General features: G+C 48.8%; 2 non-coding genes across 2 annotated transcripts; both read left to right on the top strand.

Moving 5' to 3' along the window:
- Positions 1-3,356: 3,356 nt before the first annotated feature.
- Positions 3,357-3,431, top strand: Trnas-cga (transfer RNA serine (anticodon CGA)). Its single transcript has one exon. It is a non-coding gene; the product is annotated as a tRNA-Ser (tRNA).
- Positions 3,432-10,162: 6,731 nt separating this feature from the next.
- Positions 10,163-10,237, top strand: Trnas-cga (transfer RNA serine (anticodon CGA)). The gene has a single exon. It is a non-coding gene; the product is annotated as a tRNA-Ser (tRNA).
- Positions 10,238-11,353: the final 1,116 nt, after the last annotated feature.

Genomic DNA, 11,353 nt, shown 5'->3' with positions numbered 1-11,353 from the left:
CTTATTAGACACGGGGCACAAACTCAGCTTGGGCAAGAATAGGGAAGGAAGTCTGTCGTACTCTTTTAAAGCAACCATTATATAATAACTATCATGAATTGCGAAGAGTCAGTTGTGCTTTATTTACTTTTAAAGCAGCCTGTTCCTTTTCTTGATTTAAACTCTCACTGTTTTTTCTGTGCAACTGGTGATTATTTTAGTGAATGTCTTGGATATTACGGAAAGGAGGAGGATAGGTATATGATTTTTATGTCTTGTCGAACGTCTTCCTTGAAACATACAGAGCATGGTCGGAGCAAAGAAGTTATCTGAAACTGACTGACACACGTGAATAAAAAACTCCTAAAAATTTTAAGAAACCTTTCAAAATATTTTTATGGATCGTGTATCAAGTATTTAAGCAGGCAGAAGAAATCAAAATTAGGATCCATAAGAATATTAAAAAAATTCTTAACAATTCTCGAAAAAATTTAATATTTTTAAAAATTTCTTGAAAGATTCTTGTAGTATTTTGATCATATGTGTTACCATGGATCCTTTCCTTCTTGTGTAGTTCACCTGAGAATGTTGTTTTAATGCAGCGAAACCAGTTGTGACTATTAAGAAATGACCGTTTAAAGCTGTCTTGCGGTTCATTTTATATCCATGCATTATGATGTTTAACGGCTGTGGCACCCCACATTACAAATTCCTAAGTAATGATTCTGTGGTATGTCCTTGAGGTACACCGACTATTTTCACTTACAATGACGAGACTTCATGAAGATCAAGGTATTGAGGACTCTGTTCCAAACTAGTATGAGATTCAGTCGCATTCCATTTCGTAAGCTCTTTCTGTGTACTATTTATTTTGGCGACCTTACGAAAGTGAAGTAACATAGTGTCAACCGTAACTCTGCTCATCCACTGAAATCTGAAACGGCAGCTGGTCGTCGTTGATTGACAACAATTAAAGCGTTTTTATTGGAAATATGTGTGAGTGGCTAATGGAGAATATCTGCCAACGGTAGCTGCAGTGTATGTAACCAAACAAAATCTTAGGGCTACAAACGATGAAAGTTTTGAAATTACGTTTAATTTCACAGAGCTTACATACTAAGAACTCTACATTAATGGTTGCCATGGCGATTTAATTACAGACTACCTGAATTTTTGAATGGTGGAAGTTAATCACTGACTGTCGAAAAAAGTCTTCTGGCAGATTTAGTGATGAGATTTGATCCCTTCCGCTGAGGCGGTGCTTCATTGCCAAGCTGTCTGATATGTGAGTGATGTTTGCTGCATACATTGGGCAGTAACGAACAGCCTGCCCGCGGCCGGCGGCCTACATCTTGTAAACACACCGGCGTAGGACCAGAGCCGGAGCCGTCCTTCTGCCGCGGCGACGCGCCCACCCAGCGGGCGAGCCTCACTTAGCATATTTACTGCGCTCGCGCCTTGTTCTGGGTGAAACCTCCGGAATCGACGGACCGGGCCGTTCTGTCCTTCCTTGACCCTCCAGTTCTCGTTGCGTGATCGTCAGCTGTATTTCACAGCATTCCCGCTCTAGACAACCATTCGTATCGTTAAGAAACTTCCTGTCGTCTCTTCTATACCTTCCTTTTTACTTCCCACTTCATTGATTGGTTTGAGGTAGTTCTCCCTGACTGCTCGTCCTACGTCGTGCCCCTCAGCTGAGTATGCCTAGCATATCTTGTGTCTTACCCTTCACAAGAAACTGCACTTCACATCTCACTTGCCGCTATCCTTCCTGTCTCACTTCTCACAGATCCCGTCTAAGTCAAATGAACAATTCTGCATGTTTTACCCATTTTCTCAGTAACCTGTCTCACCTTCCATAGGATTATTTGCATACCTATTGTGTTCAGCACTACTTCATTCCACTCGCAACCCGGCAAGAAAAATGGCAAGAAACGACAATTTTTAGTTTTTTTTTTTTTTACTTTAAACTATGTGTGAATTTCCCCAAAGTGCACAAAAAACGTCATACCTCTATCTCGCAGTCTGTCCACTTCAGGGCAGTTGTTTCAGTTTCGTTGTAGGCTACTTCATGATTCGCCAGCCGGCCGCTGTGTCCGAGCGGTTCTAGGCGCTCCAGTCCGGAACCGCGCTGCTGCAACGGTCGCAGGTTCGAATCCTGCCCCGGGCATGGATGTGTACGATGTCCTTAGGTTAGTTAGGTTTAAGTAGTTCTAAGTCTAGGGGACTGATGACCTCAGATGTTAAGTCCCATAGTGCTCAGAGCCATTTGAACCATTTTGATTCGCCACGGCAAGAACTGTGTTGCTTCAGCATTGCTACTAGCAGGTGTGCACGGCTCACTCAAGAACAGCGGCATATCCTGAGTTCCGAAACGTTTCACGCATAAGATGAGGTGAACGTAATTTTTAATATAATTGATTATTACAATGTCTATGTCTACACAGTGTCTATATCTTACACTGTAAAGTCGTTAAGATATCCATGTTGGTCTGAAAATATTACGAAATTCCGTGCGTACAAGAAAGAAATCGAAATTTCTGCTATAAAGAAAGTCCATAGTGAATCTCTTTTCTCGGCGAAAAGTATACCTATATTTTAATATAATCCCATTTACGATTCTAAGTTTTCGTAAATTGCGTTCCTTAAATTGTACGTAATTGTGTTCCTTGTTAAACTGTATTAATTTTCATAAATACAATTTTTCATTTCGCATTTTTCTAATACAATTTTAGCTTCCAGAATGAGATTTTCACTCTGCAGCGGAGTGTGCGCTGATATGAAACTTCCTGGCCGATTAAAACTGTGTGCCCGACCGAGACTCGAACTCCGGACCTTTGCCTTTCGCGTGCAAGTGCTCTACCAACTGAGCTACCGAAGCACGACTCACGCCCGGTACTCACAGCTTTACTTTTGCCAGTACCTCGTCTCCTACCTTCCAAACTTTACAGAAGCTCTCCTGCGAAACTTGCAGAACTAGCACTCCTGAAAGAAAGGATATTGCGGAGACATGGCTTAGCCACAGCCTGGGGGATGTTTCCAGAATGAGATTTTCACTCTGCAGCGGAGTGTGCGCTGATATGAAACTTCAGTTGGTAGAGCACTTGCCCGCGAAAGGCAAAGGTCCCGAGTTCGAGTCTCGGTCGGGCACACAGTTTTAATCTGCCAGGAAGTTTCATATCAGCGCACACTCCGCTGCAGAGTGAAGATCTCATTCTGGAAACATCCCCCAGGCTGTGGCTAAGCCATGTCTCCGCAATATCCTTTCTTTCAGGAGTGCTAGTTCTGCAAGTTTCGCAGGAGAGCTTCTGTAAAGTTTGGAAGGTAGGAGACGAGGTACTGGCAGAAGTAAAGCTGTGAGTAGCGGGCGTGAGTCGTGCTCCGGTAGCTCAGTTGGTAGAGCACTTGCCCGCGAAAGGCAAAGGTCCCGAGTTCGAGTCTCGGTCGGGCACACAGTTTTAATCGGCCAGGAAGTTTCATATCAGCGCACACTCCGCTGCAGAGTGAAAATCTCATTCTGGAAACATCCCCCAGGCTGTGGCTAAGCCATGTCTCCGCAATATCCTTTCTTTCAGGAGTGCTAGTTCTGCAAGTTTCGCAGGAGAGCTTCTGTAAAGTTTGGAAGGTAGGAGACGAGGTACTGGCAGAAGTAAAGCTGTGAGTACCGGGCGTGAGTCGTGCTTCGGTAGCTCAGTTGGTGTAGTCTGCGTTCGGCAGGGCAGCAGTGCGCACCGCGCTCGGCCGTCCACGCCGCTGCGCGCGCGGAGTGTTTTGTTTACTTCCTCGTCAAAGCGCTTCTCAGTCGAACAAGCTGTAATGGCCAACTCTTACAGGAAGAACACTCTTAAGTTCACCTTCTCAAACGAATACGCACGACCCAAAGCACTGGCCGTCGAACGCTTCCTACGCGAAGACGTGAAGATCCCGCGTGACGAACTCATCGGCATACCCCTATCGATCATTAGCAGCGTCGTTTATGTTAAGATGACTTCCGACGCTGCCTGCAACGAGATCATTCAAAGGACGCGACATGGACTAAAATTTCGGCATTCCGACGGAAACGTCGGGCCTGTGGATGTCGACCATGCAGGACTTGGCCTTCGGACGATCCGTGTATTCGAACTGCCTTTCGAGGTGGCTGAAGATGAAGTCATCGCGGCGCTAAGTCCGTTCGGAAAAGTCCAGAGCCACGTAGCCGAGACATGGGCACAGTTTACGACGTATCCGGTGCTTAATGGTGTGAGACAAGTCCGAATCGATCTCAAACGTCACGTTCCATCGTACATTTCTATCGGCGGCTGCCGTGCGGTAGTCATTTACGACGGACAACCTCGAACATGTTCCGGTTGTGGCCAAGAAGGCCACGTCCGTAATGAATGCCTGCAACGCCGCATCACACAACTAAGGCCCGACGATACGAACACCGACAGAACCACGACCACCCTTCCAGTCACCTATGCGGCGACACTGCACGTCCAGCCCTCACAAGGCGCCGTTCACGAGCGTCTCTCTGGTCCGACACACCCGGAGGCGTCCCAGCACCTTGACACCGGCGATGCCGCCCGTGAACATGTCCAACAGCCGGACACACCCACGCTAGAAGATCACAAGGATACCAATGAGAGTGTTCTGGAGAATGAAGACCGCATCATAGCACCCGCGGCTTTTGTACCGGAACGACGTGAATCTCTTCCTTCCTCAGACACCGAAACTCATTGCCGAAAGCAGAAGTCGCCCAAACGACGAAAAAAACGCCGCAAGACATCAGAATCGACCATTGAGCCCCCTCCGCAGGACGAAGAAATGCCACATCACTCCGACGGAGAACACGATAACACTTTCTCCTCTGCCACGGAGACGCGTCATCCACAAGACGGTGAACCGTCCGACAGAGATCGTGCGCAAGCCCCGCGCCCAGAAGCCATGGAACATAGCACGCCTGTTGTCACCGACGCCATTGAGCCGACTCGGCTAGCGCTGCCACCTCTCGCCGATGTCAAACCTGTCGGACACCTTTCATGGGCGGATGACACGGATTTCCCACCTCCATCTGATGCGGAAATGAGATCTGTTTCTCCGTTCGACCAAAACTAAAATGGGGGAAGTTTCTACGGCGAATCCTGCGACTTCTATGGACTTCCAGCATCCACAACAACAATCTTCACCAGCTACGACCCTATCAACAGCACGGATCTCCCATCAGGCGTACCGAATAGCTACTATCAATACTAATAATATCGGCTCCCATGCTAAACTTCAACTGCTCCGTGACACGCTAAGAGCAGCGGACATCGACATCGCCCTGTTACAAGAACTGAGGACAGCGACTTGGACTGGGTGTTATGGATATGAGACGTACGCCGCCCCTGCAGCTACGGAACACACAGGCGCAGCCATCCTCCTCCGAGAAGGAATTGCAGTTTCCGATGTCGCATACCTCCCAACAGCGCGAGGGGTGGCCATAACAGTTGAAGGACTCAAAATCATAAATCTCTACGCCCCATCGGGCACTGATAAACGGAGGGATCGCTCCCAGTTCTACGCAGAAGATATCACGCCTTTATTCCTCGGTCGATACGATCATCTCATCGTAGGTGGAGATTTCAACTGTGTTCTCGAGCGCACAGACCAATACCCCCATTTCACCACATGTCCCGAACTTCGCTTCCTCGTCCGCCGCCTTCGTCTCCTCGACACTTGGCGAGTGATACACGGCGACCGCCCGGGGTATACACACATCACGAGCCTCTTCGCCAGCCGACTTGATAGAATATACATCTCTAACGCTCTAAAATCAGTACTCCTCGACGCGGAACGTTAGCCGTCTGCCTTTTCGGATCATGACATCTATATCTGTACCATGAACCTACGTCGACAATCTATATGGCGCAGTGCAGGACCCTGGAAACTCAATGTCGCGCTACTGCGGGACCCTGAATGTCGACAACAGGTCACCGACACGTGGCACACCTGTGTTCAACGCATTATGCGTTACGAGACCACACTGCAGTGGTGGTTGCTGTGCGCCAAACCGGCCATCCGACGCACATTGACACACTATGGCAGAGCAAAAGCCAGGTGGAATCACCATACAACTGATTTCTACTATAGCGCTCTACGTGAACTCATGGATCATCCTCCATCCCCGGATCGCCTCAAAGAAGCTCAACGCATGAAGGCAAAGATTCTATCCTTGACCAGATGCCGTCTAGAGGGAGCCATTGTACGAGCCCGCAGCCAAGACAGGATTAATGGTGAAGAACCTTCTATGCATCATATTGTTCAAAATGTTCGTCGACGCCGACAGGCTTTAATGACAACTTTAGACTTACCTGATGGACGACGGCTGACTTCGCAAGCTACCATTGCGGATGCATTCACAACGCATTATAGACTTTTCTATCAAGAAGTACCTGCCGGTGCAGAGGCCATTGCTGAGGTTGCCCATGAGACACTTGGTACTCTAAACGCAGCAGCTGCAACCCTCCTGACTGCTGAAGTGACCACCGACGACGTCCAGGGAGCTGTGGCCAAGGGGTCTCTGAATCGATCTCCCGGCCCGGACGGTTTACCTCTCGAATTTTACAGAACCTTCCAAGATTTGATGATGCCACGATGGAGGGACATGTACTGGGAACTTTTGTCCGGCGCGGCGAACCCGCCACCAGTGTTCATGGAAGGCTTACTTGTACCAGTCCCGAAACCCGCAGGAGGAACACGACTCGACAGTTATCGGCCGATCACGTTACTCAATTCGGACTTCAAGATTTTCACACGCCTTCTGGCAGTGCGACTCAAACATGTATTACGGGACATTGTCTCCCACGAACAAACATCCTTAGGCGGCGATCGTAATATACAGACGGCCCTCAGTGAATATCGAGATGTGATCGCTGTGGCAACACACTCGCGACTGCCAGGCGCTTTAATCTCCATCGACTTCAAACAAGCGTTTGACCGCGTCAATCATGCATTCCTCAACGCAGTGATGGACCGAATGGCAATTCCTCCGACGTTCACGCAAGTGATTATGCGGCTCCTTCGTGGAGCAACGTCCAGACTTCTCGTCAACGGCAGACTTACAGAACCTATACGGATTGAACGCTCAGTTCGGCAGGGTTGCCCTTTGTCGACGGTACTTTATGCCATTGCGATGGAACCACTCATTTGCGGATTACGGCGACGTTTGACAGGTATTCCACTCCGGGATCATATGTTCCGCTGCCGAGCTTACGCGGACGACTTGGCCCTCGTCGTACGTTCAGCGGCTGAAGTACAAGCTGCGATGCAGTGGATTACCCGTTACAGTGCAGGGGCAGGGAGCGCTATGAACGTGGCAAAATCATGCGCCATGAAGATCGGCCGCGGCCTTCCCGCAGACAGCGTAGCTCCATTTCAACTGGTAGACACCATTCGTTGTCTCGGATTGGTGTACACGCGAGACATTCGCCGCACCTCGGCGATCAATTTTCGTGCGCTGCTGCAACGCACCCGGGCCAACATACAAAATCACATACTACGCCCGCTGAATATGTGCCAGAGAGTCACCTTCGTCAATACCCATCTGGCAGCTCGGATACCCCATATAGCGCAGATTCTGCCCATCACTGCGACTATGGCGGCCAGGTTACAGGCGGCATTCGGCTATTTCATTTGTTCTGGACACATCTTCAAAGTCCAGTATGAAGCTCTCACCTTACCGAAGCGGGACGGTGGCCTCGATCTGGTTAATGTGAGAGCCAGGACAACGGCACTTTACACCAATACTATGCTCCGGTTATGGAAAAGCCAAAATGCTAGTTTTACTGGAATGTTGACCACCGAGCTCGCGCCTGTTTCGAGACGCCCACCGACGTCTTTGGCAAACATCCCACCTCCGATGTCACATATCGGCCGTTTCTTTTTGGAGTACAGCTACATATGCACCGAGCTCCCCAGGACCAGGAAGACGACCACCCGCGACATCTACCGCCTTCTCCGAAAGTCTCCACCCCGCAACCCCGTCGAAACACGTCACCCCCAGGTTTCATGGCCTACAGTTTGGAAAACGATCCACCAACCATATCACACCACTGACACCACCTCTATGTGGTACCTTCTCGTCAACGGCAAGTATACTACAAGACAGAAACTGCATCGCATCGCACTGGTGGACTCACCCCTGTGCCTCAAGTGCAATGTCGAAGATACAGATTTACATCGTTTTGAGTGTGGGCCAGCAGCAGCTGTCTGGACCCTCGTACAGAAGATTGTGGCTTTCTACCTCCGAGTACCACCACATCACGTTTCACCCACTATGATGATATATCCCGACACGACCTACTTTCCATCGGCTAAGTGGCACGCCATCACATGGATCAGTGGCATGGCTGTCGACTACCTCTTCCGAGACGACATCGTCGATCCGGCGGACTTTTGGACACGCCTCCAAGTGTATCACCACACCCTTCGCCGGCATCGACACTATCGGGCCACTTTCGCGAACTATTTACAGAGCATTTTCACCAACCCGCCTCAAAGCTGGAATCTCAACGAACCGTGCCAGCCAAGGCTGGACGATCCCACGTTCCCCTTCAATGGTCAATGATAGAATGCATTTTGTTCTGCTGGCGCGCCAAAGTGGAGCATGGCGCGGAAAGTATTCCTATTTTATTTCAGTTCTCTTTCCTCCTCCTCTTCTAAGTTTTTTTTTTCTCCTTACACGTGTTTATCCCTTTCACAACTAGCTCTCTATCTGCAGCCTATTTGTTTTCTTTCTCTTGTGCTCCAAAAAAAAAAACAAAATAAATAAATAAATAAATAAAAATAAAAATAAAAATAAAAAAATAAAATAAAATAAAAAAAGAAATGCTGCTGATGGTGAGACTGTACACTCATTTATGTTACCAAAAAAACATACAAATACAAAAGAAGGCCGTTGCGGAAATATAGCTACCTTTTATGTTTTACGTTTTCAAAGGATATTGTGTTATTTCCGAAAAAAAAAAAAAAAATATTGGTAGAGCACTTGCCCGCGAAAGGCGAAGGTCCCGACTTCGAGTCTCGGTCGGGCACACAGTTTTAATCTGCCAGGAAGTTTCATATCAGCGCACACTCCGCTGCAGAGTGAAAATCTCATTCTGGAAACATCCCCCAGGCTGTGGCTAAGCCATGTATCCGCAATATCCTTTCTTTCAGGAGTGCTAGTTCTGCAAGTTTCGCAGGAGAGCTTCTGTAAAGTTTGGAAGGTAGGAGACGAGGTATTGGCAGAAGTAAAGCTGTGAGTACCGGGCGTGAGTCGTGCTTCGGTAGCTCAGTTGGTAGAGCACTTGCCCGCGAAAGGCAAAGGTCCCGAGTTCGAGTCTCGGTCGGGCACACAGTTTTAATCTGCCTGGAAGTTTCATATCAGCCCACACTCCGCTGCAGAGTGAAAATCTCATTCTGGAAACATCCCCCAGGCTGTGGCTAAGCCATGTCTCCGCAATATCCTTTCTTTCAGGAGTGCTAGTTCTGCAAGTTTCGCAGGAGAGCTTCTGTAAAGTTTGGAAGGTAGGAGACGAGGTACTGGCAGAAGTAAAGCTGTGAGTACCGGGCGTGAGTCGTGCTTCGGTAGCTCAGTTGGTAGAGCACTTGCCCGCGAAAGGCAAAGGTCCCGAGTTCGAGTCTCGGTCGGGCACACAGTTTTAATCGGCCAGGAAGTTTCATATCAGCGCACACTCCGCTGCAGAGTGAAAATCTCATTCTGGAAACATCCCCCAGGCTGTGGCTAAGCCATGTCTCCGCAATATACTTTCTTTCAGGAGTGCTAGTTCTGCAAGTTTCGGAGGAGAGCTTCTGTAAAGTTTGGAAGGTAGGAGACGAGGTATTGGCAGAAGTAAAGCTGTGAGTACCGGGCGTGAGTCGTGCTTCGGTAGCTCAGTTGGTAGAGCACTTGCCCGCGAAAGGCAAAGGTCCCGAGTTCGAGTCTCGGTCGGGCACACAGTTTTAATCTGCCTGGAAGTTTCATATCAGCGCACACTCCGCTGCAGAGTGAAAATCTCATTCTGGAAACATCCCCCACGCTGTGGCTAAGCCATGTCTCCGCAATATCCTTTCTTTCAGGAGTGCTAGTTCTGCAAGTTTCGCAGGAGAGCTTCCGTAAAGTTTGGAAGGTAGGAGACGAGGTACTGGCAGAAGTAAAGCTGTGAGTACCGGGCGTGAGTCGTGCTTCGGTAGCTCAGTTGGTAGAGCATTTGCCCGCGAAAGGCAAAGGTCCCGAGTTCGAGTCTCGGTCGGGCACACAGTTTTAATCTGCCAGGAAGTTTCATATCAGCGCACACTCCGCTGCAGAGTGAAAATCTCATTCTGGAAACATCCCCCAGGCTGTGGCTAAGCCATGTCTCCGCAATATCCTTTCTTTCAGGAGTGCTAGTTCTGCAAGTTTCGCAGGAGAGCTTCTGTAAAGTTTGGAAGGTAGGAGACGAGGTACTGGCAGAAGTGAAGCTGTGAGTACCGGGCGTGAGTCGTTCTCCGGTAGCTCAGTTGGTAGAGCACTTGCCCGCGAAAGGCAAAGGTCCCGAGTTCGAGTCTCGGTCGGGCACACAGTTTTAATCGGCCAGGAAGTTTCATATCAGCGCACACTCCGCTGCAGAGTGAAAATCTCATTCTGGAAACATCCCCCAGGCTGTGGCTAAGCCATGTCTCCGCAATATCCTTTCTTTCAGGAGTGCTAGTTCTGCAAGTTTCGCAGGAGAGCTTCTGTAAAGTTTGGAAGGTAGGAGACGAGGTACTGGCAGAAGTAAAGCTGTGAGTACCGGGCGTGAGTCGTGCTTCGGTAGCTCAGTTGGTAGAGCACTTGCCCGCGAAAGGCAAAGGTCCCGAGTTCGAGTCTCGGTCGGGCACACAGTTTTAATCTGCCTGGAAGTTTCATATCAGCGCACACTCCGCTGCAGAGTGAAAATCTCATTCTGGAAACATCCCCCAGGCTGTGGCTACGCCATGTCTCCGCAATATCCTTTCTTTCAGGAGTGCTAGTTCTGCAAGTTTCGCAGGAGAGCTTCTGTAAAGTTTGGAAGGTAGGAGACGAGGTACTGGCAGAAGTAAAGCTGTGAGTACCGGGCGTGAGTCGTGCTTCGGTAGCTCAGTTGGTAGAGCACTTGCCCGCGAAAGGCAAAGGTCCCGAGTTTGAGTCTCGGTCGGGCACACAGTTTTAATCTGCCAGGAAGTTTCACAATTTTAGCTTGTTTTCCAATTCTTTTTAATTTTAAGTTAAGTACTGATTTCGCCTGATGGAGGTTCTAATGTCGTATTATATCACAGAAATAAATAAATGTATTATTTGCATTGGAAAAGTGGCAAAAGTATTACGTGAGTGGCCACAAAAAAAAGGTCTTCCTAAAATCGAGAAAAGTGACAC

Source organism: Schistocerca serialis, chromosome 2, assembly GCF_023864345.2.
Source record: "Schistocerca serialis cubense isolate TAMUIC-IGC-003099 chromosome 2, iqSchSeri2.2, whole genome shotgun sequence".
Classification (NCBI taxonomy): Eukaryota; Metazoa; Arthropoda; class Insecta; order Orthoptera; family Acrididae; genus Schistocerca; species Schistocerca serialis.
This window is presented reverse-complemented; position numbering and strand designations above follow the sequence as displayed.